The 24,127-nt window shown below is 34.5% G+C and overlaps 1 protein-coding gene and 1 pseudogene across 9 annotated transcripts in view; both read left to right on the top strand.

Moving 5' to 3' along the window:
• Positions 1-24,127, top strand: part of LOC129746114 (serine/threonine-protein kinase 10) — a 157,329-nt gene that overhangs the window by 79,972 nt on the left and 53,230 nt on the right. The gene's annotated exons all lie outside the window — the stretch shown is intronic.
• On the top strand, positions 9,316-22,974 carry LOC129742835 (uncharacterized; annotated as a pseudogene).

The raw sequence follows: 24,127 nt of genomic DNA, 5'->3' as shown, positions 1-24,127 counted from the left end.
ATTAGCCTTCAGTTTTAAGCATAAGAATCTTTCCCTTTAGGACATCTTTTTTAAACATCTAGTTTTTACGCTACGTTTTTTTTACATCAACAATAAAAACCAATAGTAAGTTTGTTTCATCCCCAATTTTGGATGTCATACAGTGAAATGTATACAATATTTACTTGTAGATATCGAGGTCTGTTTTTTTTTCAACTGTATGTAAATTTCAACAACCCCGGCACAAGCTCACTCAAACTTGATTGAATTAATTCAATGTACTAGCAGCAGTCAGCTGGGGTCGCTTTTCAATATAGCCAACTTACTTCCGAGTTGCCGTAGAATTTATGAATGAGATGAGCTCCCTATCTACATCGCATGTTCCAATCTAGCTCGAACAAATTACCTTGCATCGAATTTTGTGTTACCTAGGTGAATTGTATTGAATTAAACGGTGACGGTCCAGTCGCACCCATTTGCTTGAATCATAAACCCAGTCCGTGAAAAATGGTTTCCTATGACACATGACCTTGCCGTCGTCGTCGACTCGGGCGCTTGTTATCGCTTCCACCCCAACCAAATACCAAATACGATAATATAAAATATCGTGTTTACTTGTGTGACTTGCGTTCGATCGGCCATCTCATCACCTACCACAATCATCATCGATTCTGTGAGTTGTCTAGTCGGTCGGCTGTCCATTCCATTGGCGAATGTCGGTGGGGCGCGCACGTGTTTTCGACGACTTGTTCTTTTTCCCATTCAGGTCGCCACAATTCAACGCATCGAGACAGCGGAAACACCTGTAGCAGCAAGCAACCTGCAGCCAGGTAGAGGTACCACGTCGCTGTTTGTGTGGGATGATTTGATTTACGTAATGTCATTTGTACCATAGGCACATTCGGTGACGACCGTCCGTCCGTCGCATATGGAAGACATTCTTGAGTTACTGGTGCCATTTCGATGTATTTCATGATTGTCGTATTTTCTAGAGCAATATTTTCTTACCGGAAGCTCCCAGATTTCATTTGAGTGCTAAAATTAGAACGTTTGAGACGCACCGAATAAAGGTGTGATTTGTTCAACATTAATGTAGGAAAGATAGAAGGCTAATGCATAGTGTTGACATTTGAAAAAATGTAAGATTGGTATTTCGAAGCAACATCAAGTGGCATTTTTTCCGTGATTTGTTTGTATAAAAAATAAGAACATCTAAACTGATATTAAGTCCATAATTTTTCTCTCTGTATCAACGAGTATAATCAAATAAAACGTTGAAGTCACTTGACTACCGTCAATGGCTCGTAGCGTCATGATGAAATCATCTTCTCACACTGGTCGATGTGAATATCTCAAAATTGTTGAAAAGATGTTATGATGATGACCAATCATTCATCGTAAGAAACATTTGTGCCATGCAATCAGATTTCATGAGGTGACGACATTCTGCTTCAAAGGCCAAGAGTTGTGATCTCCAGTAGTGGCTCAGACAGAACTGCTCATTCAACCAATCTAACAGCCTCTAACCGCGAGGAGGAGAGAGAAGAGAGAGACTCAAAGCCTATCTTAGCCGTCCCATGTCAGTTGTGGGCATTAAGTGAACAGTGATTTAAAAGCCCTTGCGTTTGATATAAAGGTTAGAACCAGTCATATGATGCAGTTCAAGTTTATCCAAAATCTGTCAAGACTTCTGATTCAGATAAAATTTGATGGGAATATTGACATACAATTTAAGGAACATATTAAAAACTTATCAAACGTATTTATGGAAAAAAAAATACAAAACATGTGAACAGATTTCAAACTTTCAGAAATATATTTTGTCAAATATCTTCAAGTACAAAAGTAGTAGAAATAAAGTGTTTCTAATTCCAACCGGTTTGGTCAAGGTCATTCCTGCAATCGTACGGCAGAACGTGCCATATTAGGTTTTGTGGCTCAGTAGATTTCTTCAATCGGCTTCGACAGGACATACATACCTAACGTCACGTAATGAAAGAGTGTAGTTGTGTATATAAAAGATAATTCATATCGGCAAAATTTATCTTTTACGTTCAAGAGATCCATAATATTGTAGGGGAGGGTGGGGAATCATTGGCCACATTTTTTTTGTTTGTTCCGTAACTTCTGTGTTAAAAAAGATAAAATGAAAAAAAAATAAATAAATGGTTTGGTTTTCTACATTTCTAACATATCATTAGACATTTTTTAATTTTCTAACACATTATTTTCTCCGAGTTCTGAATGTTAAAGAAAAATTGTTTTGAGAAATGGTGGGGAATCGTGTGCTATCAAATCCAAATTGTCCAAATAAAATGCAAAGTTTATGAGTTGACCCAAAACTGCAATTTCATGATTCATTTAGTTATTTTAAAGCAATTCTTGATGAGGAAATAAAAAAGAGAGTTGTGTATGATTTAATAGTTTCAAAATCGTAAAGGGATGTGTGCAAAATAGAACCATGTAAAAATCGAGTGGCTCGCGTTTATGTTTTCAACATCTAAATAACTTTGTAGAACAGGGATGAGCAACCTTTTGCAGCAACGGGCCAGATTGAATTTGAAATATTTTCGGCGGGCCGTACTCAGAATGATATTTATCAATAGTTAGCAGAGCTTTACGTTATTTTTTAAAACGACAATTTTTTTTTTAAGATAAAAAGGGAAAATTAAACGAATTCATGTTTAAAAAAACACAACTTTCGAACAAAATTTTCGAACTTTCACTAATTTCTGTTCCCAAAAACTTTAAATTTTACAATTTTTGAGTTTCGTTATAAGGAACTGGGTACAAAATGCGCAGAGCATATACACTTTTATGCATTCATAAACACTGGACTTTCTAAGTTGTCTATACTACGTAAATTTGACGAGAACCGAAAACAATTTCTTGCAATTTTTCAACTTTTTTTTGTTTCGATTATAGTCGTTTTAACATCTTTATGTCATTCGCGACTTATATCAACGATGTAGTTGGCGGATAAGTCATTGAAAAACTTATCCGGTACAACTGTGATCGATGTTTACTCTTGGGCTCAAATTCACGGACATCGGCTCAGGAAGCAATCGACTTGCCAACTGAGCTATGTATATCACAAGCCCACATTTTCAACTTTTCTCGTAAGGAACTACGGCATCTAAAAGCAAAAATCATTTGTCATTTGTTCAAATGATGAAAATTGGTCTTTACATTCATCACACAACGCAAAATTTACTAATTCAATTATTATAAATATGTCGAGGCAGGCCGAAGCGCACTATGTCCGTTTATCCTTAAGCATGTTTCATATTTGTTTAAATTTATGTGCAGTTTTCATCACAACACTTTTAATGAAATGTCTATGTTGTATTGGAAAACATCACTTGAATATAAATAAACGGAAATAATGGAAGTTCCTGAATTTCATAAAGATTTTATTAACAGTTCCCAAGAATGTCAGAATATCTGGCAACACTGCGCGTAGCATTACATTTTTCAATCTGTGACGTAAAATACAAGTGTTTTAATTTGGCAAACACTTTCGGTACACACAAACGAAACGGAAATCATACTTTGAAAGCCTTTTAAAATTTAAAAAAAAATTGTTTCGATTATAGTCGTTTTACCATATTTATGATTTATCCGGTACAACTGTGTTCGATTTTTACTCTTGGGCTCGAACCCGCGGACATCGGCTCAGGAGGCACTGTCTTGCCAATATAATAAGCCCCACAAAATTAAACAATTAAGGCGTATATTATTGATTTAAGTGTTCCTATTTATTTATTTATGGTGAAGGACAGTCCTCTTTTCAAAACTATTGTTGAATTTGCTGGATTGCGTTCTTCATTTACGTGTTACAAAAGATTCTTCTCAACGCGGGCGTCTTACCCCTAGTTCCCCTATTAAAGTTTCTTTAAAATAATAATAATAATAATAATTCTAACACTTTTGGTAATAAATATTTTTTCTCAAAATTTGTCAAAATGTTGAACTTCGAACGAATTTGAAAATAAACAATAAAAATTGTCTGGAATTAGCTTTAAAATTATTCGGCAACACTGTTGCAAATTATAAAGGTGTATTTGTATTCTCTATGGTAATTTTCATCGAAGACAGAATGAAGTTTTTAGTTGAGTGAAGAAAGTTACAATTTAATAATTCAACAATAAAGTCTCACGATTTATTTGTACTTAGGATAGCTATGGGTGTGGTTTTTAGGAGAAAAAAATTAAAGTTTTAATGTGTTTCCATCAGTGATTGAATTTTGCTGAGCATGAGTTGATCAACCATCTCTCGCTCAACGCTTTACTCGGAAGCAAAGGTTGCTTTGAGGCAGCGAAAACAACAAAACCGATGATGTATACGCTCTCAACATGGCCGCCTTCATGAAGCAATATACATTCGAGGCAGCGAATCCAAAAAACCAAACGAATGGCTCTCACTCTTCTCCTGGTACAACCTTGAGGGAACCGAATTCAAAAGGCAGAGCAAACCCTAGTCTCCTCGTTTGTGCCTGGATCGAATGCGTGAGGTTTTTCTGCTATTGCTATTATTGCACAGCAACCGCACGCAGGCAGCTAGTTTTTTCATTTCTTTTTCTTCCCCCCTCTTTCACCATACGTTGCGGGCCGTGCAACGCAATAAGTTCGGTTGTTTTTGTTGTTGCCTTAACCTTTGCGGTCGGCTCGAGTTATTCAAATTCAACAACGTAAATGAGTATGTGTGCCTCGTCTTCTTCATGCATCATGTAGCAACCGAACGTAGAGAGAGTTCGTTCGGGGCAGCAAACGAATAGTGTCTCTCAGAGCAGATCCTCCTCATGGGGGGAGGTTTGAATGAATGTATATGTATCGTCTCCTGTATAGCTATGCGAGGCCTCAAAGTGTGTATTTTGAATAGGGATGGAAACGAAAGGATTTTGATCCGACAAACGTTTAGTCGTCAAGTGTACAAGTCGCGATCTGTACAAACCGAGAGCAAAATCATATCCCCTCGATAGAAGATTTTTATTGGAACGATGATGGTTGAATACCGACAAACACATTTTGAGACTGTGTATAGCTCGGGGAGGAGAGCTACCCTTTTTGCTAGCGAACTTTAACCAATCGCATCGTACGCTTGGCTCGCTGAGAGTGAGTGTCTCACATACACAGATCCATGCGGATCCGAATCAGATGGCGCAAACGAAGCTACAACATATGACAGACGACGTGGATGGAAGTTCAACTGTCGGCCGGCACATGTTGAAGAATTTTTTTTGGCTTAGCGCACGGACATGGCAGTTTTAACTGATTTATTCCAAATTTATTACTTTGTTTTTGATCACCATAGCGCTTATATTAATAATTCGCTTGAATTGGTATTAATATGATTTTTTTAAAACTTTTGTATTGAAAGCTCCAAACAGAAGCTGATAAAACTGGAATAAAATCAAATTGGTGCTTGGGAATAAGAAAAAATACGGAAAATTTCTGGAACTTCAAAGTTTTGCCAGGAAGCTGGAAGTTTCCACAAATCACCGGGAAAGTGTTCTTTTTTTTAATGTTCATTTAATTGATATTTAATGATATTTCATTAAATCTTTGAACAGGTATCAGCACCAGTTCGCTACATAAGAACATAAAGATAAAGTTTTGCTCATTGTTGTAAACTGTTAACAGTTTGAAAATTCAATTAAACTTTTCTGATTTAAATTAGGACGATTTTATGATTCCGTGATACGAAGTGATATCACACGTCTAAACTTGAAGGACATATTCGTATTTTTCTAAACGCATTTTGTGTTTGATATTTCTAATTTTTCTTTATTAAAACCTTGATTTGATACCTCAAATATACCTATATTACTATTCTTTTTTTTTTTCAAATATCAAGTCTGTTTAGATTTTATAAACCATTTTCATGAAACTCCTATATTTATAACAATCTACCGCCAAACTTCACAGATTTTTTTTCGAGACGTGGAACCTTTATCAATTAAATTACATACTTATGAAAATGTTTTTATTTTTTGTTAAATGTTTTGTGTTCTTTGTTTATTGTATACTAGCACACCTGATGAGCTTTGCTACACCTTTTTAAAATAATTTAACTTTTCTTAAAAATAGTTTGAATTTAAAAAATTTTCATCTCCTTACAACATCATCAATAAGAAGCACTCTTTTGAAAATGAAAACTGCGGCTTACTTTTGGAATGTTAATGCGAATACGAATTAAAATCTTAAATTTTATATTGTTCATTATATTCTGAACTTGGATTGTTTTTTTTTTTTACTAATATACGAATGTGTGAAATTATTGCAAAAAACTGTTTGATTTTGATATTTTCAGTATGACATCTTTTAAATTTTCATTTCGAATTTCTTACGATCAAGACACTTCTTCTTCTGAAACGAATTACTTTTGATGTAGGATTTTAATTTTGGATCCATCATAATTTTAAATCAATTAATATTCAATCAACAATTCAACAATCAAGTCTACACGCATATTTCTGATTTTTTTCTTTGTGCATTCACCAAGACTTCGGGATTTTCAAGACTCTCTGATATATGATTTTCAAGAAAGGTCCAATGTGGACCTATGTTCACAATTTAAAAAAAAATTATAAATAAGCTGAAATTGCCAAAAAAAAATGTCGCTTATTCTGTTTTATGTTCAATAAAAGGTTAAATTTTGATTCAAATTTAAACAATTGAATTCCAATGACATTCAAAAGTTCATATTGCAAGTTAATATTCGAGTATGAGAGTATTTCTTACAAAATTGGTGAAAAAAAGTTCGAAAAAATAAATAATCTAGTCCTGCAAAAATCAAAATTATCAAATAAAACATTTTATTAGCCATTTTTTGTTCAAATACAAACGCATCAATTTCGTAGCAACCTTTAAATTATTATTCATTTCTTCTAAATATGTATTTTTATTCATTATTCTGGCATAAGGGATTCAAAATCTTGTCAGATTATAAATTATACAGTTAAGTTGAGTTTTTTTTTTCAAATTGATTTTAATTCCCGATAAAAAATAATACAATTTTAACTGCTTGATTGGTTTCTATTACTCTTTTTTCGGGAATATCTCCGTTTATTTCACAACATTCAATCGAAATTACCTTTAACTGATAAAACCCAAAAATCAGCTCAAAGCTATTCAGATGTGTTATTACAGTGAAAACCCGATTTTGTCACACACCGATTTTGTCTGCCCCCGATTTTGTCTATCCCCGATTTTGTCTCATTTTTTCACCCGATTTTGTCATCATTTTTTATTCAACGCAAAAATACTAAATATCGCCTTTTTACATTTCCGTTGAACATTTTGAGGTTGAAATCAGTCTAAAGGAACAAAACTTATGGATGATTATATCGACATTGAAAGTGAAGATGATTGATCAGGGACGTATTAAGATTTTTATACAAAAAAGTCAAGTTTTAAACAGGTTTTTTGTTAATCAAAGATGTTAAATACAATTATAACTAAATATAATGATATAAAAGAACATATTCAAGTAATCATAAAGCTGTGTTTTATTTGTTTGAGCTTTCTTCAAAGCAATCTCTCTGATACTTTGCAAGAAGATGACATCATCTATAGAGAGATCTGAAGCATCAGCCCAATCAACTATGTTGTCCAACATACGTACAGCTTCAACATCAATTATGTTTCTTGAAATTTCACATGAATCAATTGGGGTAGATACCGCTGATTCTGAGTCTGGTGCTACATCCGAAATTTTTAATGGCTCTAATGATTCGAGGGGCTCGTTAATGCTGATTGATCATCCAGCGTCATGTTCAGAATTTCTTCATCCGTAAAAGCTTTACTTGCATTTCTCTCCTCAGGGTCCTGTGGCAAAATAGTTTCATCGCAGTTGTTTACATCAATCAAATGGATCAAGGGAACACCATCTTCGTGAACGAGTTTGTTATTTTAAATAATTCCAATTTTCTTCCATGACTACTGCATTACTGTATGCTTTATTTCACTCCAAGCATCGTGCATCCAGAAACATAAATCCCTCAACGCTATTCTCTTCAAGCTTTGACCGATATCGATTTCCCGAGCCATGACATGTAGCAAAAGTTTTTGACAATATTTTAGTTTACAGTTCTGAATTACATTCTGGTCCATGGGTTGAATCACTGCAGTCACATTTGGAGACATAAAAAACAGTTATCAAACCATCATCGCTTTTTAGCTAATCATTCATATGATGTGCTGAGCAATTTTCCAGTAACAACACAGCTTTAGGAGGAATAGACATCTCGGCTGAAAATTTGCGTACTGCTGGTACGAAGTCCAAGAGGAACCAGTTTTGGAAAATCGTTCGAGTCATCCAGGCATTTTGAGAGGCGAAATATGTGACAGACACTAATTTTTTTTATTTTGATTTGAACGGAAGCTTTGAATCTTATCTTCAGTAAATTATAACCAAAAGAAATAATTATATCATTGGGATTTCAACCATCAAAGATTATTTAATTTTTCTGATAACACCGGTCGAAACAAGGTGTTTAAAGATGCGTAAAACCAATATTGTTTGATGTTTTAATGTAAAAAAGACGTATAACTAGTAATATGTCAAAAAAGGGAATATCTACTACAAAACCTCTACACTGTTTTATTGGGATAATATACGTTATTCGTAGTAATTTATTAGATTATGACTGATTAAAATCATTTTTTCAAAATCTCCCGATTTTATCACTCTCCCCGATTTATCACTCAATAATTCATCATGGGGGTGATAAAATCGGGTTTTCACTGTATATAGAATTAAAATGAGATACACAACGCAACCAAATTCACGTTTCTTCGAAGTGTCAAGAATAATTTAAAAGCGCTGAATGGACAATTTTTTTAATTGATCTATAACTTGAAATTCAAGGTTCAACACTTGAAAAAAAACAAGTAAAATCATTTGAATATCATTTGCACTTTTTGTTAAAACTGTAGAATGATGCGAAGAAGCTGAAATTTAAGGTTTCAAATGAATTATAATCTTTTCTTCAGACCGCAGGTAATTTTGACTTCTGAGAAAAAAGTTGCAAAGGGTCCCTCTTGCATGATTTTTCATAGTTGTTGTTCAACCGCTACTTTTAAGACATGAATCAAAAAATTCATAGTCCTTTACTTGTTCTGCTAATTGAAAAGCTATGCAGAGTTTAAATTCTATTTTAAATTAAGTACAACTACTAAGTTTGAATTTATTCTATGTATTTTTAAAAGAATGTTGTTTCATTAGTGATTATTAATTGATTTTATCAATATCCTACTCATGATTCGGATTCAGGATGCAAAATTCTTCCAATATCAGGTTTTTAACATAGGCTCAAATAATTGTGTTCCCATGTGTTATTTAAATGGAACATAATTTAACACACTTACATAAAAATCAAGCATCGAAGTGTTAAATTAAAAACTGGTTTTAAAAATTAAAAAAAAACAACAGTTTTTACAATTACTAAAAATACATATGGAAAAAGCAGGGTTGAAAAGAAGCACTTTTCCACACTGATTTTAACTAAATATTACTAATTAAAAAAATGCCTTTGAAATCTTTAAACAGAATGATGGAACTAAAATCCTGCATCTGAGCCAACTTTAATATGTAGTTCAGATATTGAAATCTCAATGATTTTTTCAAATAGTTATATCGTTGCAAGTGGCGAAAAGTAGATTTTTCAGCACAAGTCGAGGATTTATCGAACGAGACTTACCGTGTGATGAAAAATTCGATATTTGCATCAAACAGAAAGGAAATGAAATGACTGCAAATGGAAAAAAAAACAGTGCCGAAAAGTAGCACACCGGTTCCGAACTCTTATAAATACGGCCGTTTTAACACATAATATAAAAAAGCACATTATTTATGAAGTCTATTATGTAATACTAAACATAATTTTTTTAACTATTTAAATTTTTTTCGAAATTTCTTTCATTTTTGTGGTTTTTTTAAAAGATTTTTACTGCTTGCAACAGTTTTCACCCTGTTTTCCACCCCCAACCCTTCGCTCCTCTCCCCATCACCCCTCCTCCATTTTTCCATTTTCGCGAAAATAAATGAACTGCAAACCGTAATATGCAAAAAAAAAAGCTCAAACACATCCACCTAACAAACAACCAAGCAACACACAGCAAGAGCTACTCTCATAATCTTCCCAAGAATAACAATCGTAACGCTATGATTCCCAAAAAATCGCATGTTGTACATATCCCGATCTTTTCTAAGTCAGGATCTGTACGTTAGGAGATTCGTAATTTGTTGCAACCACTCACAACAATCCATATATACGATATTGGAAGGCATAGCGAGTGCGCTCATCAAGGACTTTCTTTTTATCTTGCTTTTTTAAGATTGTGGTAACTCGCCACTCTCGGAGATCTCCCCACATAACAGGGACATATCAGAGAGCATCGCTTGCTAGCAGCGATTTAAATGTGTTCTAAGGTTGGTCGCTCCCTGCTCAAAAGTCGCTAGAAGAGATTTTCTTCCATCCCTGATTTTGAATGCCTCTGATGAGAATATTGGTGAGGATTTCAATCACTGGTTTCCATGAAAGTTGTTTCCTTTCAACATCGATTTTCTATAAATCTGAGAGAACGCTCACTAAAGACCGCCAAGAAGGAAGTGAGAAATATTATCAAACACTTAGTATAGTATTTTTTAATTCTAAATAAATTATTTGCCACCAGGTAAAGCCTCTTCACATTTCTGGAACCTATAAAAATCGAGTTAGAAAAGCAATTTTATGTTTTTCAGGTAGCTAACAATATGTTGTAGAATAATCAAATAATGAATATTTTACTCAACTCAAAACGATCATAGAGATCACACCTCTATTACAGAGTTTTTTTTTACAGTGTTGCCAATCACTTTAAAGGCTTATTCTAGATAGTTTTTTATTGTGTTAGATTATAAGTGTTTTACTTATGACCGTTGAAAATATCTTATAGATAGATAAATAAATACCAAATTGTAATTCAGTATCGATAATTTTACGAATCGTAGCCAACTCCAACGAATGTATCACCTTATTGCTAATAGCTTCAGTAAGCATTCGCCACATATTATCGTTCAGTGTAGGTAGTGATATTCTTAGCTAAATGCTTCTGTCGATTCCGGCCAGTCAGCCTTCGTATATGTTTGTTATAAATGGCAAATAAAAACAAACAAATAGCCTATCTAAACCACTACCGATTCTCGGCCAGAACAGAAACATCGCTTCGCTATCCAGTTTATTTGATCGGCACGTTTTGTGCAGAATCTTTTGAGTAACGAGTAGTATTGTTTTTGTTTTGAAATAAGAAACGACTCATAAATGTACTGAATTGATACAAAGTTGTCACAACTTATCGATTATCCCTTCGAATTTTAAAGACGCCAAGATATCGGTTACAAATATTCAATTTATACTAGCGAAGCTCTTTTATCAACTCATTGGCCCACCTTCTAGACAGAAATGGATCCTACGTGCAAAATCATTCAAGAGTCAATAACTAGTTTCTTATGACTTCAAAGTGCGCGTAACTTATTGCTTGCTAATTCCGAAAACATAAAAACCTGTAGTTTGTCCTAGACGTTCAGAAATGTCCAAACTCTGAAGCCGCTGAATGTATTCAAAACGCACAAATATGTCACCCAAATCGCCGCTCGCCGTGTTACATAAGGCGTTGTAGTTGAAACGTGCTAAACAGACGTATCGTTTTTTTGCCTGTAAACTGTCAACAGCAGCAGCACGTCGTCATTTAGCTTCGAAAATAAAACCGCTACGCAACGCACGCCTCAAGACTCTACGGTGCGTTGGGATCGCAGCAACTGAAGATACGGTTTTTACTGGGTTTAAAGCTGTTCCGAGAACCATAAATATCCGAGGAAACCAATTGAAGTATTTTGTTTGTTTACGTTTCCGAACGTGCAAACTTTCCACGACCATCAATGCGTCGTCGACTGAGGTTTTGTTTCGGTTTATTTGCCCCAAAACAAACAGGCGACGCTCTCTCCGAACGCCACGTTTCTTCGGTTATTTCGAAGGTGATAGTTTAGCTGGCGAACCGGTTAAAGTCGTTCCGTTACTAATTAATATATCCACGTTAACATCCAAAACCACTGGTTGAAGGCGACTTAAGCATCAGAATAAACCGCTGTTTAATCTCGAAGGATCTATCTGTTGTTTGGTTCTGGATTTCAACGGTATCATTATCTTCACGAAGGCTTCGAAACTAGTAATAGACGGTTGTTCGTGACGTGATCCATATAATGGTTACCGTAATAACTGTCAGATTTACGCAACCACATACATATGCTCATGAGGCAGCCATGCATTATAAAGTGTTTAATCGAGAGCACAATCGAACTGAGCCCGGTATCACAGGCCTCAACCAGTCCCAGTTTTATTTTATCGATCTGGCGGTAGCATTGGTTTCGAACTATACCTAGACAAGCCAAGGCAGGAGTCGTGCGATGTCAGAATAATTAGCACTTAGCTGATAACTTGTTCTCGAATGGTGCCGGCGAAGGTAAATTTCCTTTTTGCTGCTACGGATTTCGAAATTCAATGGGATCAAACCGAACGGAACCTGTCATTGTCCAAATGTGTTGACATTTGTCATTTTGATTTAACCTTAGCTTTGAATGATATGGACAGCCTAATTATGATCCCTGTTTTGGTTTCTTGAGATTTGACTTCAACCAATGCTGAATATCGCAAAACAAAGACGGAGGAGAAAAAAAACAGGAGAAAAAAAAGACAGAAATGAAAAAACGAAATGACAGAGGAGAAAAAAGACAGAGGAGAAAAAAGACAGAGGAGAAAAAAGACAGAGGAGAAAAAAGACAGAGGAGAAAAAAGACAGAGGAGAAAAAAGACAGAGGAGAAACAAGACAGAGGAGAAAAAAGACAGAGGAGAAAAAAGACAGAGGAGAAAAAAGACAGAGGAGAAAAAAGACAGAGGAGAAAAAAGACAGGGGAGAAAAAAGACAGGAGAAAAAGACAGAGAAGAAAAAGGCCAAGGAGAAAAAAAAATGCCAAGGAAAAAAAGACCAAGGAAAAAGAAAGGCCAGTAGAAAAAAAGCCCGAGGAAAAAAATGCCCGAGGAGAAAAAAAAGATAGCGGAGAAAAAAAAGATAGCGGAGAAAAAAAAGATAGCGGAGAAAAAAAAGATAGCGGAGAAAAAAAAGATAGCGGAGAAAAAAAGATAGCGGAGAAAAAAAAGATAGCGGAGAAAAAAAAGATAGCGGAGAAAAAAAAGATAGCGGAGAAAAAATTAGAGAGGAGCAAAAAATTAGGGAGGAGAAAAAAGAGAGAGGAGATAAAAGAGAGAGGAGAAAAAAGAGAGGGAGAGGAGAAAAAAGAGAGGGAGAGGAGAAAAAAGAGAGGGAGAGGAAAAAAAAGAGAGGGAGAGGAGAAAAAAGAGAGGGAGAGGAGAAAAAAGAGAGGGAGAGGAGAAAAAGAGAGGGAGAGGAGAAAAAAGAGAGGGAGAGGAGAAGAAAGAGAGGGAGAGGAGAAAAAAGAGAGGGAGAGGAGAAAAAAGAGAGGGAGAGGAGAAAAAAGAGAGGGAGAGGAGAAAAAAGAGAGGGAGAGGAGAAAAAAGAGAGAGAGAGGAGAAAAAAGAGAGAGAGAGGAAAAAAAGAGAGAGAGAGGAGAAAAAAGAGAGAGAGAGGAGAAAAAAGGGAGAGAGAGGAGAAAAAAGAGAGAGAGAGGAGAAAAAAGAGAGAGAGAGGAGAAAAAAGAGAGAGAGGAGAAAAAAGAGAGAGAAGAGAAAAAAGAGAGGAGAAAAAAAAGAGAGAGGAGAAAAAAAAGAGAGAGGAGAGAAAAAAGAGAGAGGAGAAAAAAAAGAGAGAAGAAAAAAAAAAGAGAGAGGAGAAAAAAAGAGAGAGGAGAAAAAAAAGAGAGGAGAAAAAAAAGAGAGAGGAAAAAAAAAGAGAGAGGAGAAAAAAAGAGAGAGAAGAACAAAAAGAGAGAGGAGAAAAAAAGAGAGAAGAAAAAAAGAGAGAGGAGAAAGAAAAAGAGGAGAAAAAAGAGAGAGGAGAAAAAAGAGAGAAGAAAAAAAAGAGAGAGGAGAAAAAAAGAGAGAGGAGAAAAAAAGAGAGAGGAGAAGACTGGCAACGCTGCTGCCAAGTAGAAGCTCCGTCCGTGATTTAGTCCGCGTATTTTTCAATTTTTCCATGAATTTTAGTGATGTTTTTTTAAATACTGTTCCGAAACATGGTATTAAGCTTAAAACTAATATTTGTGCTACGTGCTTGTTGTGTATTTTGCATTGTGGAAGTGATATTTTTGCTTTAAAATTTGGAGTGCATTTTCGATTATGAAGCCATTGAGCAGATTGGGGCTTGGGCTTCGCCCCCGGTGCGTTGTAGAAAATGGTTATGGAACATGGGACTTCCAAGGGAGCCGAGCGGAAAATGCTGTTACTCATTCAAGATAAGTGGATTATATTTATTTTGCCATTTAATTTGATTTATATTTTACACTTAAAGATTGAAAATTCATCCAATCCGATTTTCGCAGCACAGCGCGAAATGTTTATTCCGGGAAATATTTCACTGTCCATATTGTATCCAAGCTTGTACACAAGTCTAAAGCTCCTATGATACAAGTTAAAGCTCAGAGGTACAGCTGAAAAAGCTCAAAGTGTTTGAGGTTTCATCATAGCAAAACTTGCATCGAAAATAGAATGCAATTCGAAACAGCTAATGCGATATGGTCAATCCGATAGTAGAGACATCTTTTCTTCGGAATTTGAAACCGGAATACATCAGGCAAGCGTGGCGCAATCGGATGCGTTTTTTCTTCTCTCTCTTTTTCTCTTTCTCTCGCCCTCTGCATAATGGGTTAGTACGTTTTTTGCTCGTTAGGTCGTCCTTGCTCTTCTCGTTTTAAACGCGTGATAAAATTCGGTAGGTTGCACCGGTGTCAAGTGCATTGTACGTATGACAATACCACGTTACCACGTTTTTTGCTCTTCTGTGTTCAGCGCGCGATAATCTTCGGTGAGTTGCACCGGTGCTAAGTGCATTGTACGTGTATGACAATGCCACGTTAGGATGTTTTGATCTTCTCGTTATAATCGCGCGGTTAAATTCGGTGAATTGCAACGGTTCAAGGTACATTATACGTGTATGACAATGCCAAGTTAGGATGTCTTGCTCTTCTCGTTATAAACGCGCGATAAAATTTCGTGAGTTGAACATGTGCCAAGTGCGTTGAACATGTATGACAGTGCCACGTTAGGACGCTTTGCTTTTCTCGTTTTGAGCGTGCGGTAAAATTCGGTGAGTTGCATCGGTGGCATTGTACGCGTATGACAATAGCACGTTAGGACGTATTTGCTCTAAATAAAAACGCGATGTACTCGATAGTGTGCGACGCGACATAACTAAATATTTAACTTTGCTTTGATCACATCCCTTCCCAAAGGGAATCCAGATCTTATTTACCTTCCCCACTAACAAACCACCCTTCCTGTGACGACCGTGGAGATTTAGAGGTGTATTCGGTCTCTAGTAGCAACGGAAGTCGAACTAACAATGCTTCCCTTTCCCCGATGAACCGTAAGGACGTGGCCGGCGCCGTTATTGACCATATAAGATCAGGAACCTTCGAAACGTGTACACAGAAAATGGTAAGCTAATCCCAAGCCCCATTTATTTGGATCTATGTACAATTTTGATGGTTCTTGTCAATCACGGAGTAGCAACTACCAAGGACTAAAAAAATCGTATTCAAATCGGAGCAGCCAAGAAACAAAACCGCGCGTAGTTCACAAATGTTCTGACCACAGTAGGTTCGCGACTCAGCAAACACGTGATTGTAGGGGATTTTTTTCAAGGGGAATCCGATCGCCAGAAAATCGTGAGCGAGCCGTGGCAGAAAACCTCGCGAACCTCGCGATTCTGGTTCGTGAACCAAATTGGAAAACGCATTGCACACTTGATGGTCGTGTTTTCCGTTTCGTTATTTTGTCTCCACATGGTTGTTGATTGCGCCAAATGCAACGCGTGGACAGATGAAATAAATCGATTTTTCAAACTTTTCATAACAATTTCTTGAAAATAATTTACAATATTGTAAATTTAAACGATGTATATAATTTGTGAATTGAAGTTTGTCCTTTCTGATGTTAAACAACGTCAAATTTGGCAAATTTGTATATAGAGTTTCGAAAGGATGCAATCTGGCCCAGTAACAGATAGAAAAAATATTTATTTAATTATCCGAAGGATAAAAAGTTCCTCCGCATCCTAAAAAGATGTATGGGGTGGGGGAAGAATAAAAAAAATACCCAATCTAGAAATAGTCCAATCTAGAAATGTGCTACTTCGGCATCTTAATTGTATCCCCTTTGTTATTTTCAAGTTTCTTCCGAAGTTCAAATTGAGGAAGTTATATAAGTTTGGAATTTCAAATTTCATGTCATGACAGAAAAAAGGAGGCATTAACCGTGCGATGAAGTTTTGAAAGCGAGGGAAAACCATTAAGAAAATTAAGAATTTCAATGTTAACTCATTGCGGACCAAATACAAGATATCTAGTTTTTTCGCTTGACGCGTTTCCGAACCAGACAAACCGGGCAATTTTAAATAAAAACATAGCAAAATCCGGGCAATTAATTTTAAAAATGTCCATAAATCCGAGCATTATCTGGGCAAATAAACTTTTTTGTTCATCAGAACTTATCGACAGGTTTTGAATCGTGCTTTAAGATCCAAAACACCTTTCATGATTATTTTCTCTCAAAAAAATCCGTTTTGGAGGAGTTTGTTATTTTGGTTTTCCAAATAAAGTGAATATAAACGGGCAAAATCCGGGCATTTTTCAATGAAATCCAGGCAATGAACGTAGATTTAAAATCCATGAGTTTGATTTCAAATTCCTAATTTCAGCTGAAAATCCGAATGATGAACAAAATTTGAAAACAAATAATTCAATGTTCACGATTCAAAATTAATTTTTTCAAATTCCTTTTCTGGATTCAAAATTGTACAATTGATTCAAAAAATTAAGATTGAAAATTATTTCTCATAAATTCTTAACTTCATAGTCGTGATACTTAATTTGAAACTGTACAATTTAAATTCGAATTCTGAGTTTTGAAATAAATTCTACGAATATTTGAATCTAATTTGTGGATTAAGAATTCCCAATTCAAATAGTAAAGTGTGACTTGTTCATACAGAATTGAGTCATCAGAAGATCACAATTCCAATATCAGGATTTCCTATTCAAAAATGAATTTCAACTGAATATTTTTGAATTTGGAATAACAGGGTTGCTAGCGAACCGGGAAAACCGGGAATACCGGGAAAAACTTTGGAATTTCATCACGTCACCGGGAAACCGGGAAAATACCGGGAATTTTGGCATCTCACCGGGAAAATTGTCCTGTTTGGATTTTTTCCACGGAATTTCAAAAATATTCTAAAAATTATTTCTAATTTTAAGAGTAATTTTGACAGTCTAGAAATAGATTGATCTCATAAGCGCTTATTTTCGTTCATAAGTAAACAAAGAAAGTTTGAATCAAATGATTTCGGAGCAATATCAGATATCTGTACCAACACATGAAAAGGATCTATCTCCGTATATGGCGAATCAGAAAAACGCGTTTGAAAAATATATTTCAATCGGTAATTTGAAATTTTTGCTGTTTATGAAAGACAAACGATTTTTAGAAGCATCCCCTGTTAGAATAGAGGAATATCTATTTTCATGAAAAAACAACGCGCTATCGTAGATTCGTAGATAGAACCTAGCTCACGTAATATTTTGTCTCCCTTGTTTATGAACCCTTTGATATTTTCTCCTTTCTAACTTTAGTTTTAAGCTTGCGTTCATTTGCAACTATGTTTTTATGTTAAATGAAGAGTTAAATTGATTATTTTGAGTTAGTTTGCGGAGTAGTAGCGAAAAATTGTTCCGGAGTAAAGGGCGTATTCAATGTGATGACAGTTCTGGTTTTAGAATGTTTATAGATCCTTTACTCAAATTGAGTTTTTAATGTAACGGAATATTATTTTCTCAGTAGTGCAAATTTTGGCCAATCATGAGGTACTGAAAATGGTTTTTTTTTTACTTTTGGAGATGGATCCTTTTCACGTGTTGGTACAGATATCTAATTTTTTTGCTCTCCGCAAGTGTGCTACACTTACAAGCATAACGCAAATGTTATAAATTTAATAATAAAACTATTATCAGAAAAACTAAACACAAAACTAACTACAATCGAACAAGTATAAGCGAGATGCAAGGGACTGAACTTTTTTTCTCGCTTGAAGAGGTTCCTAACATAACCAGATTTTTTAGGTTCAGCATTCAGCAACATATAAATGCATTAAAGTGATCTAGAAATGCAACTATACCATGTGTATTTGTACTGAATTATAAAAAATATAGTTGATGCATCAGTTCGAAGTTTTCTCTAGTGAGTTTCAATATGGAACTAAGGATATTTGTTCCATGGTGACCCAATTGCATTTTGGTACTAAAACTTCAAACAAAAGTGGTATTTTGTCTATTTTTTTTGGTCTAGCCAGGGAAACGACTCTAGCTTTCACGAATATTTAGTTCAAATGACGGCTTCTGAAGTTATTCATTGTTTTGTATTAAAAAACTTTTTTTTTCAAAAACATGTCTTTAGATTTGTACAAAAAAATATAACTGCATTTAGAAAATAACAAAACAAATTTTCTGGAATCTGATTATTTGAAGTTTTGTAAGACAAATTCCCATTCAAGTTGATTTAATATTATGTTTCGATTTTTTTTTTACATATTTCTATATCATCTATTGCAATTTTTTTTTCTAGAACTCTATAAAAATTCTAAAAATATTCAAAGTGGCTGAAAAGTGCTACATTAAAGTTTCAAGATAAACTTATCAAAACAAAACAACGAATAGATGCCACTTTTATTAGATTCGTTAAAAATACCATGGAAACCTGTCAATTTGATACGAAAAGACTACGTGTTAGAAGACGCATGAATTCTACCCTGTTAATTTGTTTTGGGATAAATTTTTTAGAAATTTGAAGCCCTTCACATTGAATTTTTTGATTAAACATGATTTAATATCAATACGAGTATAATAAATATCGGGAAAATATTTTTGTATAACCGGGAATAAACCGGGGGAAAACCGGGAAAAACTTTGGAATTTCAAAACGAAAAATCGCTAGCCACCCTGGAATAAGCAATTTTCAATCATTAATTTGTCCATTCCAAACTCTATGCAAAGAGTGAGAAAATATAAATTTAAATATCAAAATTCGTATAAGCGGATTCAGAAATGTTAAAATAAAATCGGAAAAACAAACATAGAGTGATGAACCTATAAAAAGAATTTTGATAGTTTTGAATCATAAATAATGAATAATTAATTTGGAGTTATTCATTTTAAAGTTGCGTTGTGAATTTTGATGATCGAAAAATAATCTTCAGATTTTAAGCAGATAAAAATGACGAAAAAATGGAAGATAAAAAAATTGCAGAAATCAATTCAAGAAGCTCAATATAAGGGGATTCAGACAATAAAAGGTGATTTCAAATCCAGTAGTAAGATCAAGATCGGATTCAGAGTTAATGTTAGAGATAATTATAATTTAAAAATAACAATGCAAATTTGTAATTTATTTTCCGACGTATCATTAATTCTTTCGGTTTTTATCATTGATTGAGTATCATACTAATTTTTTTTTATTTAAAAAGATTTGAATTGAGAATAACATGAATTTATTGTAATATTTAAAAACTACCGTCCCGTTATTGTGGTCAAAGTCCGTTACTTTGACAAAATAAAGTACGCACTCGTATAATTAGGTTTTTTCGCTTCTTGGAAAATTGTTCCGTCTTCTTATAAGTTAAAAAGAATTTAATTCTCTGCAAAAGCCGTTGGAACTAAGGGTTTCATTATTTCTTCATCCTTTTAGGGGCATGTAAATAAGGTGGTGAAAAAGCAAGTTTCCGTAGATATTTGTATCCCTCAAGCCAAAACCCCTCAAGAAAGTTTTTTTTTAGGAAAAATTACTTGAAAACTCTTCTTTGATTATTGAATATTATTGAATTAATTTATCAATTTTTTATGATATTCACTTTAATCCAAAATAATCATTGATACGATTGCATGTGTTTTCTTATTGAAACTTTACATATGGAATCGTGGTTGTCTTTTCCAAATATGAAAAAAAACAGTTATGGAATTTTACACTCAACCTCTACTACAGAAATGTAGTGATTTGGATGAAATTGTAAGGCTCTAAGATTCGATTTGATTATTTATTCCTTAAACGGTTGTTAAAGATCATTATTAGGTCCTCCTTGTGTCCATTCCAAATCATAATTTTGTAAAAAAGCTTTGTTTAATTCAATTGACCACCCAGGAGTCGACATGGCAGAATGAATTTGATTTAATATTTAGAATTTCGTTAATCTTAAAACGCTGTAAGTTATCAAAAAAAAATTTTTTTTTTTCAATAACTTAAAAATAAAACAAAAATATTCCATACCATAATTGAAAGAACAGTGGAAAATAAAGAACTTCCTGCTGCTGCTTGGAGCACAATTTATTACCCGTACGCGTACCTAAAGAGACGCACAGCCTGCCTACGAAAGAAAATCGAATAACCACGCGTTCCCTTCCAAAAAAAAGTTCATGTCGCTAAATGGTTCGTGAGCCAAAATCGCGGGGAAAAATTTTCATGTATGTTACGATTTCCACGAGCGAGACAGGATTCAAAATCCAAAAGAATCGTCTGTTGGTTGGACTGCCTCGCTCGTGTTTCTTATGGTTCGCGAACATAAGGGATTTTTTTTCACAGCCTGCTCGCGCTTTGGCGAACCTTTACGGGTAAAAATCGTAGACGAGCGGGAATCGCCACTCGTGTACACGATTTTATTAGTCCTTGGCAACTACTGAAATGTACGGTTTATCTAAGCTCAAGCTAAGCTCAAGAGAGGAGAAAAAAAGAGAGAGGAGAAAAATAGAGAGGAGAAAAAAGAGAGAAGAGGAAAAAAGAGAGAGGAGAAACAAAGAGTGAGGACAAAAACATGAAAGAGGAGAAAAAAAAAAGAGACGGGTGATAAAAAAGACATACATATGAGTGACAGGACAGGAGCAGAGGAGAAAAAAAGAGAACCAAAAAGACAGAAGAAAAAAAAAGACAGAAGGGAAAAAACAGAGGAGATAAAAGACAGAGGAGATAAAAAAAGAGGACAAAAAAGGCCGAAAAAAAAGACAGAAGAAAACAGAGAGAGGAGAAAAAAAGGGGACAAAAAAAAAAAGAGAGAGGAGAAAAGACAGATGAGAGAAAAAATAGAGGAGAGAAACCGACAGAGGAGAGAAAAGGACAGAGGAGAGTTAAAGACAGAGGAGAGAAAAAAGATAGAGGAGAGAAAAAGACTGAGGAGAGAAAAAGGCAGAGAAGCGAGAGAGACAGAGAAGTGAAAAAAGAGAGAGGAGAAAAAAAAGATAGCGGAGAAAAAAGAGAGAGGAGAAAAAAGAGAGAAGTGAAAAAATAATGAGAAGAAAAAAGAGAGAGGAGAAAAAAAGAGAGAGGAGAAAAAAAGAGAGAGGAGAAAAAAAGAGAGTGGAGAAAAAAAGAGAGTGGAGAAAAAAAGAGAGTGGAGAAAAAAAGAGAGTGGAGAAAAAAAGAGAGTGGAGAAAAAAAGAGAGTGGAGAAAAAAAGAGAGTGGAGAAAAAAAGAGAGTGGAGAAAAAAGAAAGAGGAGAAAAAAAGAGAGAGGAGAAAAAAAGAGAGAGGAGAAAAAAAGATAGCGGAGAAAAAAAGAGAGAGGAGAAAAAAAGAGAGAAGAAAAAAAGAGAGAGGAGAAAAAAAGAGAGAGGAGAAAAAAAGAGAGAGGAGAAAAAAAGAGAGAGGAGAAAAAAAGAGAGAGGAGAAAAAAAGAGAGAGGAGAAAAAAAGAGAGAGGAGAAAAAAAGAGAGAGGAGAAAAAAAGAGAGAGGAGAAAAAAAGAGAGAGGAGAAAAAAAGAGCGAGGAGAAAAAAAGAGAGAGGAGAAAAAAAGAGAGAAGGGAAAAAAAGAGAGGAGTGAAAAAAAGATAGAAGTGAAAAAAAGAGATAAGTGAAAAAAGAGTGAGAAGAAAAAAAGTGATAAGTGAAAAAAGAGAGAGAAGAAAAAAATAGAGAGAAGAAAAAAAGAGAGAGAAGAAAAAAAGAGAGAGAAGAAAAAAGAGAGAGAAGAAAAAAAAGAGAGAGAAGAAAAAAAGAGAGAGAAGAAAAAAAGAGAGAGGAGAAAAAAGAAAGAGGAGAAAAAAAGAGAGAGGAGAAAAAAAGGAGAGGATAAAAAAGACAAAGGAGAAAAAAAGAAAGAAGAAAACAAAGAGAGAGGAGAAAAAAAGAGAGGAGAAAAAAAGAAAGAGGAGCAAAAAATAGGGGGAAGCAAAAAAAGAGAGAGAAGAAAAAAAAGAGAGAAGAAAAAAAGAGAGTGAAGAAAAAAGAGAGAGGAAAATAAAGAGAGAGGAGAAAAAAAGAGGGAAGAGAAAAAATGAGAGAGGAGAAAAAAAGAGAGGAAAAAACGAGAGGAGAAAAAAAGAGAGAAGAGAAAAAAGAGAGAGGAGAAAAAAGAGAGGAGAAAGAAAGAGAGAGGAGTAAAAAAGAGAGAGCAGAAAAAAAGAGAGAGTAAAAAAAAGAGAGAGGAAAAACAAAAAAAAGAGAAAAAAAAGAGAGCAGAAAAATAGAGAGGGTATCAAAAAAAAATCGAGTGGAGAAAAAAAATAGGATAAAAAAGAGGAGAAAAAAGGGAAATAAGGACAGAGGAGAAAAAACAAGGAGAAAGGAAAATTAAAGAGAAGAGGATAAAAGAGTGGAGCAAAAAACACAGAGGAGAAAAAAAGAGAGGTGAAAAAAGGAGGTCAAAAAGAGAGAGAAAAAAAGAGAGGAAAAAAGAGTGAGGAGAAATAAAAGAGAGAGGAGAAAAAAGACAGAAGAGAAAAAATACAAAAGCGAAAAACAGGCAGAGGAAAAAAAAATACAGAGGAGAAAAAAGACCGAGTAGAAAAAAGACAGATGAGGAAATAAGGCAAGGGAGAAAAAAAGACCGAGGAGATAAAATGACAGAGGAGAAAAAAAAGACGAGAAAAAAAGGCGAGAAAAAAAGAGAGAAAGGAGAAAAAAGGAGAAAGGAGAGGAGAGAGATGAGGAATAGAAGAGAGGAGATAAATAAAGAGATGCGATAAAAAAAGAGAGAGGTGATAAAAATAGAGTGGAGAAAACAAGAGAGGAAGAAAAAAAGAGAGGTAAAAAGAAGAAAGGGAGAAAGAAAGGGGAATAAAAGAGAGAAGAATAGAGGAGAGGAGAAAAAAAGAGGGAGGAAGAAAAAAAGAAAGAAGTGGAAATAGAGAGAAAAAAAGAGAGGAAAAAGAGATGGAAAAAAGAGAGAGGAGAATTAAAAGAATGAGAATAAAAAATAAGACAGTAGACAATAAAAGATAGAAGAGAAAAAAAAACAAAAACCAAAAAAAGACAGAGGAGAAATACAGACAAGAGAAAAAATGAGCGGAGAGATAATGGAGAAAAATAAGGAGTAAAAATGAGAGGAGAAAAAAAGAGAGAAGAGAAAAAAAAGAAAGAAGAAAAAAAGAGGAGAAAAAAAGAGAGATGAGAAGAAAGAGAGAGGAGGAAAAAAGAGAGAGGAGAAAAAAAAGATAGCGGAGAAAAAAGAGAGAGGAGAAAAAAGAGAGAAGTGAAAAAATAATGAGAAGAAAAAAGAGAGAGGAGAAAAAAAGAGAGAGGAGAAAAAAAGAGAGAGGAGAAAAAAAGAGAGAGGAGAAAAAAAGAAAGAGGAGAAAAAAAGAGAGAGGAGAAAAAAAGAGAGTGGAGAAAAAAAGAGAGTGGAGAAAAAAAGAGAGTGGAGAAAAAAAGAGAGTGGAGAAAAAAAGAGAGTGGAGAAAAAAGAAAGAGAAGAAAAAAAGAGAGTGAAGAAAAAAGAGAGAGGAAAATAAAGAGAGAGGAGAAAAAAAGAGGGAAGAGAAAAAATGAGAGAGGAGAAAAAAATAGAGGAAAAAACGAGAGGAGAAAAAAAGAGAGAAGAGAAAAAAGAGAGAGGAGAAAAAAAGAGAGAGGAGAAAAAAGAGAGGAGAAAGAAAGAGAGAGGAGTAAAAAAGAGAGAGAAGAAAAAAAGAGAGAGTAAAAAAAAGAGAGAGGAAAAA

Source organism: Uranotaenia lowii, chromosome 2, assembly GCF_029784155.1.
Source record: "Uranotaenia lowii strain MFRU-FL chromosome 2, ASM2978415v1, whole genome shotgun sequence".
NCBI classification, from domain to species: domain Eukaryota; kingdom Metazoa; phylum Arthropoda; class Insecta; order Diptera; family Culicidae; genus Uranotaenia; species Uranotaenia lowii.
Note: the sequence above shows the minus strand (reverse complement) of the source record. Positions and strands in the feature narration are given on the sequence as shown.